Genomic DNA, 9,095 nt, shown 5'->3' on the forward strand with positions numbered 1-9,095 from the left:
ATCCTTCCTTCTGTCTTAGAGATCACTGTTCACTTGCTCAAGTGAGAAAATCCTGCTAAATCCTGCCATCCACTGTCCTCCCATGGAACCCCTCTCACCTGTGCATTGCCCACTGCCCTCCCTGGCCACTGCCTCTGCTTTAGCTCAGACCCCAGCCCCTCCTTTCTCCCTAGATGGCTGTCAGGGCTTGAAATGCTTTGCTTTTATAAAGATGACTAGCCAAAGTCATCTTTATAAACCACAAATAGGAAATGTTTTCATATTAATGAACAATCTTAAGTGGCCGCCCAGTCAACATCAGCAGGAAACCGTAGGTCTATAGGGTATCATGCAAGCAAGCAGTCACCCGTCCCTCCTTCATTTTCATCTCTGGGCATCCTGCTTCATGCTCTACCTGCCACTCATGAAGAATTATTTGCCAGTGTCCACACCACTGCACTCTCTTGCCTCTGGGCCTTTATAACTCTGTTCCTGGAAGAGTCACGTATTCACCTTATTAGTACTTACCTGCATGTCACAACTTCTCCAGGTGGCACTTCTGTGGTCCCTCCAATGATGACCCGCATTCCCTTGGGAAGTTTGAACCTAGCATCCTGTACATGATTTATATAGATAGCAGCGTGCTTTCAGCATTCTTCTTTTTTTGCTTAAATTGTTAACTCTTTGAATGAATAAATTCCGAGTTGTTTCATTCCCTAATATATTACAGTTTCTTAATACCTACTCACTGACCAAGGCAGTGTTGTTTTATCTGCTAATCCTGGCCACCGTTGATTTATGCCTGTTGCCTACACAGCATCCAGCATTTTAAAGTCATCAGCCCATACACCAAGTTCTGTAAGTGATTCAGCATCCTTTATCTGTTGCCTATTTTAACTTTTTAAGGTTAACATTCTTTATTTTGCTATTTTATAGATAAATATGAATTTCCAGAGTGTGCACATATGTTGAAAGTAACGAGCTGGTGAGAAGTTCCTTCAGTTTATTTTATATTAAATAGATTTCTCTTATTCTATCGAAGAGTTTCAGTACTTAAGCAACTGAGTATTTTGGCTGTGGTAAAGTACATAGTTGGGTGAACGAATGAGAAAATTCACAGCACCTGAATTATGTTCAGCTCATATAACCTATCATTACATCATCTTTAAAGGAGATAATTTTAAACAGCATTTCAGAATTTCATCTTACTCCCTAAAGTAGCACTACTGCTAGATTAAAATGTTTCCAATGTGAGCCAGTAATTTCCATATCAAAAAGTTAATAGGTTCACAAATTTATTTTCATCAGGAAGCCAGTTTTTCTTACTCTGGTGTGATTAATTATGAATTATAGGCAGGAGTTGTTAAAATTGCAATGTCATTTTGTCAAAACAAATGGGGAACCAGATTATATATAAACATGTGTATGTTACTGCATTTCCACTTTGATGTAATGTATGTATTCACATTTATATTGTGTGTAATCACATCTGCTTAAATACAGTATCAAATTTCACTTTAAAATATTTTCTATATAAATCTTAATTTTAAAGTGTTTCAAGTCTGCATTTGCATAATGTACCTAAACCCAGAATAGGGAGAAAAGAAAAATAAAACAGGTGAAATGCACAAAACAGGAAGTCCCTGTGGAATCAATCACTACCTGGCATTCAGAAGCTTATTAAACTCCACACCCAGGTGACAGAGTTCCAATTCTTCTCTCTCTCAAGTCATAAAATATAAGGATGATGTCTAGTTGACAAAATCACACCACTTGGAATTTAATTTATAAGAGTAAACAGTAGGTGGTAAAATACAACATGGAGATAGCATGTTAAGTAGAAAGAAACCAGGCACAGATCCATAAACAGAACTATACCAAAGTTAGGCATTTGCTCTGAAGATCCTAAGAAATCACATTCCTCAGTGCATCCCTCCCAGGAAGCAGGGACAAATAATAAAATATTTTGACCTTAGATTAAACACCACACATGTAGGAGATAGCTCCATGTCTGAATACTTACAATATTGTAGATCTGATCATTTGCAATGCAGAGTTTTCAATCAGATTTTCAAAGAATACATAAGAATTCAATAAAACTTCAAAATGTCTGGGACAGATAATCTCGGTAGATGATCTCTCTCTCTCTCTCTCTCTCTCTCTCTCTCTCTCTCTCTCACTCTCTCTCTCTCTCACACACACACACACACACACACCAAAAAACGCCATGACAACAAAGGGACATAGGAAACTCTGGCGGTGCTGGTGTATTTACCTTGATGGTGGTGATGGTTTCACACGTGTTGCATGTGTGCTGTTCTTTGTATTCCTCAATAAAACTGCTCTAAAAGTAGCAGAAAAATAAGACCCTTCAGAGATCCAGATTGCCATGTTTGTTCAATAAAACTACGTGAGCCTCTGCTTTGGGAAAGGCACTGTGCTGGTTCTACAGGTCTGAGCAGGGGCTCATGAACGTGCTCTATGTTAGCATTTGAGATATTTTTAGGATACATTTGAATATGCACCTCATTTTTTCTGATTTCTATTCTTTTGAAAGTATCACATGGTTGTATTACATCAAATGTAGCTAACAAAGCTGGAGCCAACATTAAATTTAGGGCAAAATAGCTTGATGTGAATTTGAAAAAAATGCAAAAACTATAAAATGAAGTGTCAACAAAGTTAAGAAAAAAGACAGAAAGTGCCTGAGGCATGGATGAGTTTTCAGTACATACAGGTACAGCTAAGGTGGGGGCTGGAGGGGGTCCTTGCACTACATAGACAGGTGGTCTCAGATAATGTTGGAGTTGATGCTTCCGTGACAAGTTGAAGGGAAGGGACCATTATTGACTATAGGAAGTAGAGTCAGCAGGACAGCCTTTAGCTCTTAGTGTCCTGTTGCTAATCGAACCCACTCAAACAATAGATTGGCAGGTGCTTATCTCTTCCTGTTCTCTGGCACCCTCTTTGCACTGGCAGTTTGATGTTGCCATAGTGGGAGTAGTTCCCTGGACAGCCTGTGTGCCCATCATTCCCTTAGTGGTTTTGGTTGTTATATATGCATATGTGTGCACCTGTCCAATTACTTTTACTTGTTTTTGAAATGCATAAAAATGATAATCTTCTGAGAATTGTTTACATCACTAGAAGATTGGTACTGAAAATGCACCTATGTGATTTTCTATGACTATAGCTAGACTTTACTTGGCTCTGAACTCCGGTTACATGCGTATACTACAATCACTTTCTCAGTTATCTAGTCTGAGGTTTGGGTTGCTTTCAATTTTATGCACTGCCCTTGCTAACAATGATGTGTTGATTTTTGTACCTACTTATTGCTCAATGAACAGAATTTTCTCCTGCATGTATAGCTATAAAGTACAATAACTCCTGATACTTTTGAATTTGTTAAATAACACCAATTTGTGTCCAAAATTATTCTAATAATTTACATGTCTACCAGAGGAAAAAAATGGTGCATATTCTTAATAATATTTGTATCATTTGGTTACTAGCTTAGGTTTTCATTTTTTCCAGGTACATGGGTAGAAAGTCTTATTTTGATCTCAATTTGCATTTTTCTGATAAATGGTTTGTGTGGGCTTTGTGTGTGTGTGTGTGTGTGTGTGTGTGTGTGTGTGTGTATGTATTTGTGTAAAGCCATATGTATGTTATTTTCTATGAATTTTCAGATCATGTCATTTGCCATTATTTTATAGACTAGAGGCCTGGTGCAAGAAATTTGTGCATGAGGTGGGGGGTCCTTCAGCCCAGCCTGTACCCTCTCCAAACCAGTAGTTGGACATCCCTCTCCCAATCTGGGACTCCTGGCTCCTAACCGCTTCCCTGCCTGCCTGCCTGCCTGATTGCCCCTAACCACCTCTGCCTGTTGGCCTGGTTGTCCCCAACTGCCCTCCCTTGCCGGCCTGATCTCGCCCTGAACTGCTTTCCCCTGCCAGCCTGGTTGCCCCCAACTGCCCTCCCCTGCTGGCCTGATCTCGGCCCCAACAACCCTCCCCTGCCAGCCTGATCTTGCCCCTAACTGCCACTGCCTGCCTGATCACCCTGAGTGCCCTCCCCTACTAGTCTGATCTCACCCCCAACTTCTCTCCCCTGCCAGCCTGATCTCACCCCCAACTGCCCTCCCCTGCCAGCTGGATCGCCCCTCACGGCCTCTGCCTTGGGCCCCACCACCATGGCTTTATCTGGAAGGAAGTCAGATGTCCAGAAGTTGGCTGGTTGACCCAGTCTAATTAGCATATTACTCTTTTATTAGTATAGATAGATTATATAGGATAGGATTGCTTAAATGGCAGGGGAAGCCTTTTTCAGCAGGAGGAGATGCTCTTGGCAGACAAAAATACATAATCCCTATATCTGGACTGATAGCCAGCCATATGCACTATACTGCCAAACCGGTCATTAAAAAATTGAACTGCTTTCTTACACCTTATACCAAACAGCTGTTGCCCTTAAACCCCTTCTCAGCCCTCATCTTAGGTTCTGCTTTTGCAGTTCACCCAGATTTGATTCTGATTGGTTGGTTTCTATGCCAGTCAGCATCAAAAGCTCCACTTCCTAGGCAGCCATTGGCTCCTTGCACTTCATCCAGATTTGGTTCTGATTGGTTGGTTTCTATGCCAGTCAGCGTCCAAAGCTCCACCTCCTAGGCAGCCATTGGCTTCTTGCACTTCACCCAGATTTGGTTTTGATTGGTAGGTTTTTATGCCAGTCAGTGTCTCCGGGCCTATCAACAGCCCTGACCCAAGAGATAGGCTCATCAGCAGCCCCAGTGGAGGCCAGAGAGAAAGAGAGGTGCAGCTACTGGCCAGGCCCAGAGCAAAAGAGAGAGGCAAGTGCTGATCAACAGCTGCCATGGTGGCTAGGGATCAGACCCTGCTTCTTTCTCCCCAGCCCTCTCTCCGTGCCTGATCTGCAGCCCCCTCGGCAGTCAGTGCTGGGTTCAGGTTCGCCACAGCAACCCAGCACTGACTTCTGGTTGGTCGAGCCTCCGGTCATTGTGGATGTTACGGACACTGGGTTTTTATATATTAGGATAATAATAGATCTTCATATATTTTAGGGTAATTCCCTCCTTACTTCAGAGAGCCTTGGCATTTCTTTGATATTTGCTCTCACCTATGTTTAATTTAGAATTAACTAGGCCAGACCATAAAAACTCTATTTGAAATTTTATTAGAATACCATTACATTTCTGGAACAACTTTGAGAGAATAATATGCTTATGGTAGTAAATTTTTTTATGCATGAATTTGAACTATTAAACTAATTACTTAGGTCTTCTTTAATGTTTTTCATTAGAGTTTTCTAATTTTTATTGTATAGGTTTTACACAAAATTTTGTTGGATTTTTCAATTTTTGGTTTTATTTAAAATTTTAAATAACATATTTTATAATTATGTTTTTGTTTCTTGATTATATCTAGAAATAGAGGCAACATATGTTCATCAGTCTTTTTACATCCACTTTGCTAAACTTTCTAATTAATTAAATTAATTTGTTGGTAAATAAGTTTGTATGTTGTCTGGAGACAAACATTACCTACTAATAACTACAGTTTCAGTCTCCTTTCCATCCCATATGTAACCTATTATGAATGCTTGATCCGAAGATGTCTATACCTTGCCTGAAGGGAGTCATTTAAATGATATAGTTCTTATAGCTTAAAATAATTATAAAATTTTAGTGAGTGTTAGCACAACCTGGAGGGCTTATAAAAATATAGATTACTCAATGTCACTAATTATCAGAGAAATGCTATTAAAACCACACTGAGGTATCACCTCACACCTGCCAGATTGGCTATCATCAATGAATTAAGAAACAACAGGTGTTGGCCAGGATGTAGAGAAAAAAGAAACCTTGTGTACTGTTGGTGAGAATGCAGACTGGTGCAACCACTATGGAAAACAGTGTGGAGGTTCCTCAAAAAATTCAAAATAGAACTGCCTTATGACTCAGTGACTCTACTTCTGAGAATATATCCAAAGAAACCCAAACAACTAATTTGAAGGAATACATGCACCCCTCTGTTCATTGCAGCATTAATTACAATAGCCAATATTTGGAAGCAGCCCAAGTATCCATCAGTAAATGAGTGGATAAAAAAGCTGTGGCACATTTACACAATGGAATGCTTCTCAGCTCTAAAAAATAAGGACATCTTACCTTTGCAACAGCATGAATGGACCTGGAGAGTATTATGCTAAGTGAAATTAGCCAATCATAGAAAGACTAATACCATCTGATTTCACTCCTATCTGGAATTTAATGAACAAAATAAACTAACAAAATAGAAACAGACTGATAAAGAGAACAGACTGACAGATACCATAGGGGAGGGAGAAGAGGGCCTGGGTGAAAGGTGAAGAGATTAAAAAGTGCAGATTGGTAGTTGTAGAATAGTTACAGAGATGTAGATAATAGCATAGGAGATATAGTAAAAAAAATCTCTCTATATAAAAGGCTAATATGTAAAGTGTCCCCTCGGGAGTTTGACTGGGAGACCAGGAGTTTGATCTCTCGCTATTACATGCGCTGACCACGGGGTGTGTGTGGAATGAAGGAAGGCCACAGTAGGCAGCAGTCAGTGAGGGAAGGGAGGCCCTGGCTGGCAGTGGAAGGCCCCAATTGGCCCTGATTGCTGGCCAGGTCTAGGGACCCTACCCATGCAAGAATTTCATGCACCGGGCCTCTATATTGTAATAACTATATCTGGGGCTAGGTGGGTACTTGAAGCAGTGGGGGCACCCACTCTGCAAAGAAAATGATTTTCTAACCACTATGCTGTACACCTGAAACTGATACAGAATGATATTGAATGTCAACTTTAATTGAAAACTAAAATAAATTTAAAAAATAAGGTTTTAAAAGAAATTATAAAATCTTTACAATTAATCTTTCTAGATAGTAATTTAATTTTTATTTACTCTGTAATAAAATCTACAATGAAGATCAATTTGAACGCTAAAAAATACATATTGCTGGACCCTAGCCACAATGTGGTTTTAGATTTGTTATTTCTGGTGTGATATTTGATAATTTTCATTTTCATTTTCCAGATGTTGCTAATAATTCTGGTCTCTGGACAACAATGGAGGAGACTGTGGTCTGAAATACAGACTGGAAACTTAAGTGTTTCACTAGAAATTTGTGATGTTATTGAAGTAATTTCACATACTAAATACTCACTTCCCTGTAACATTGTGTTCGCTGTAACATAATATTTTTCCTCTTTGAGTTTATAAAGATTAAATATTGAGGCATTATAAAATACTTATCTTGTTTTTTTTTAGTAAAATATGTTGATGTTGTTTCTATCTACGATGTGTCTATAGGAGTCAAGGAATGGGCTAAGTGGATTGCCTAGATCAGTGGTCGACAAACTCATTAGTCAACCAAGCGGCAAACCACGGCTCACGAGCCACATGTGACATGTGGCTCACTAGCCGCAGTTTGCCGATCACTGGCCTAGATGTTTCTACAGAGTACCTGGAATCTAAATTGAATTAAGGATTATGATCTCATATGACAATGCATCTACCTTGGCCTCAGCTAAAATAAATTACTTCACTAAAGTTTGGGATGGATGAAAGTAAGAATTAACCCAACCTTGCATTGGCAATTTTAGCAATAATCAAAGGATGACGTACAATTTTTTGTGTAATTATTTATATTAAAGACTAGAGGTCCAGTGCATGAAATTTGTGCACTGATGGGGGGAGGGTTTCCCTCAGCTGGCTTGCACCCTCTTGCAATTCGGGATCCTTCGGGGGATTTAGCGGTGTGCCAAGTGGCAGGCAGCCAGGGAGGAACCCAAATCGGGGCTGGACACCTTGCTGCTCACTCTCATCTCGGCCCGCTGCGCTTGCTGCCGCTCACTCGGTAGTGTTGCCACAGCGTCAGCTGTGAGCCTGGCTTCTGGCTGAGTGGTGCTCCCCCTGTGGGAGTGTACTGATCACCAGGGGGAAGCTCCTGCATTGAGTGTCTGCCCCCTGGTGGTCAGTGTGCATCATAGCAACCAGTCATTCTGGTCGTTCCACCATAAAGGTTGCTTAGGCTTTTATTATATAGATAAGAATCACAATTATGTGGTAAAGAATCAGAGGACCAACAGATCCCCAAAATGGACAATTTTTAAAAAATATATTTTATTTATTTTTTACAGAGAGGAAGGGAAAGGGATAGAGAGTTAGAAACATTGATGAGAAAGAAACATCGATCAGCTGCCTCCTGCAAACCCCCTGCTGGGGATGTGCCTGCAACCAAGGTACATGCCCTTGACCAGAATCGAACCTGAGACCCTTCCGTCTGCAGACGGACGCTCTATTTACTTAGCCAAATCAGTTAGGGCAAAATGGACAATTTAAGCACATAACTCACAATGGCCTTCCTGCAGTTTATTTCATTGTTTTTCATCAACCCCCAAATCTGGTAAAAGGCATTGAATAGAGCCTCCAGGTTGCACTCAGGCTATTGCATGTTTTCCAGTAGAAATCACCAGATTTAAAACTATATGAAGCATAAGTTTTGCCTAATTTCCCCCATGAGGTTGAGAAGTGTAATTGGTCAATTTATCATAAACATCAATAGAACCAATTGACTAAAACAAATAAATCTGGCTCCATATTTCTCTCTAGAAGAGCTAGAAAAGGATTTATTTTTATAGCATCAGAGTCTGTGTGTGGATAGATAGGCTAGAATCACCTTTTTGCTTTATGAAACTGGCCTAATTAATTTTTAGTCCTCTCAGTGGAGGATAGAAGTTAATTTGTTGCTTGCTCATCTGCCTATAGATATGTAGTAAATTATCTGGCTAGGAGAATAACAAACCATTGGACAATAGCAATTCTATTCTATTTACTAGATTAGAGGGAAAGCACTGCAAACTTAATTAAATTGCAGTATGTTTCAGGAGCTATTATTTATAAAGGTAGTATAAACAATGCCACCTTAACGGTGCTGCATGGATGTGTACTGATTTATTTCTGGAGAACACATTGTGCTTTTATTGGACTAGATCAACCAGGATCCTGATCTGAGAATATTATTTGATTCAATAAGAAGTAAGATCTGTCATCTGTAGTAACCCCAG

Source organism: Plecotus auritus, assembly GCF_963455305.1.
Source record: "Plecotus auritus genome assembly, chromosome: 11".
Lineage (NCBI taxonomy): Eukaryota > Metazoa > Chordata > Mammalia > Chiroptera > Vespertilionidae > Plecotus > Plecotus auritus.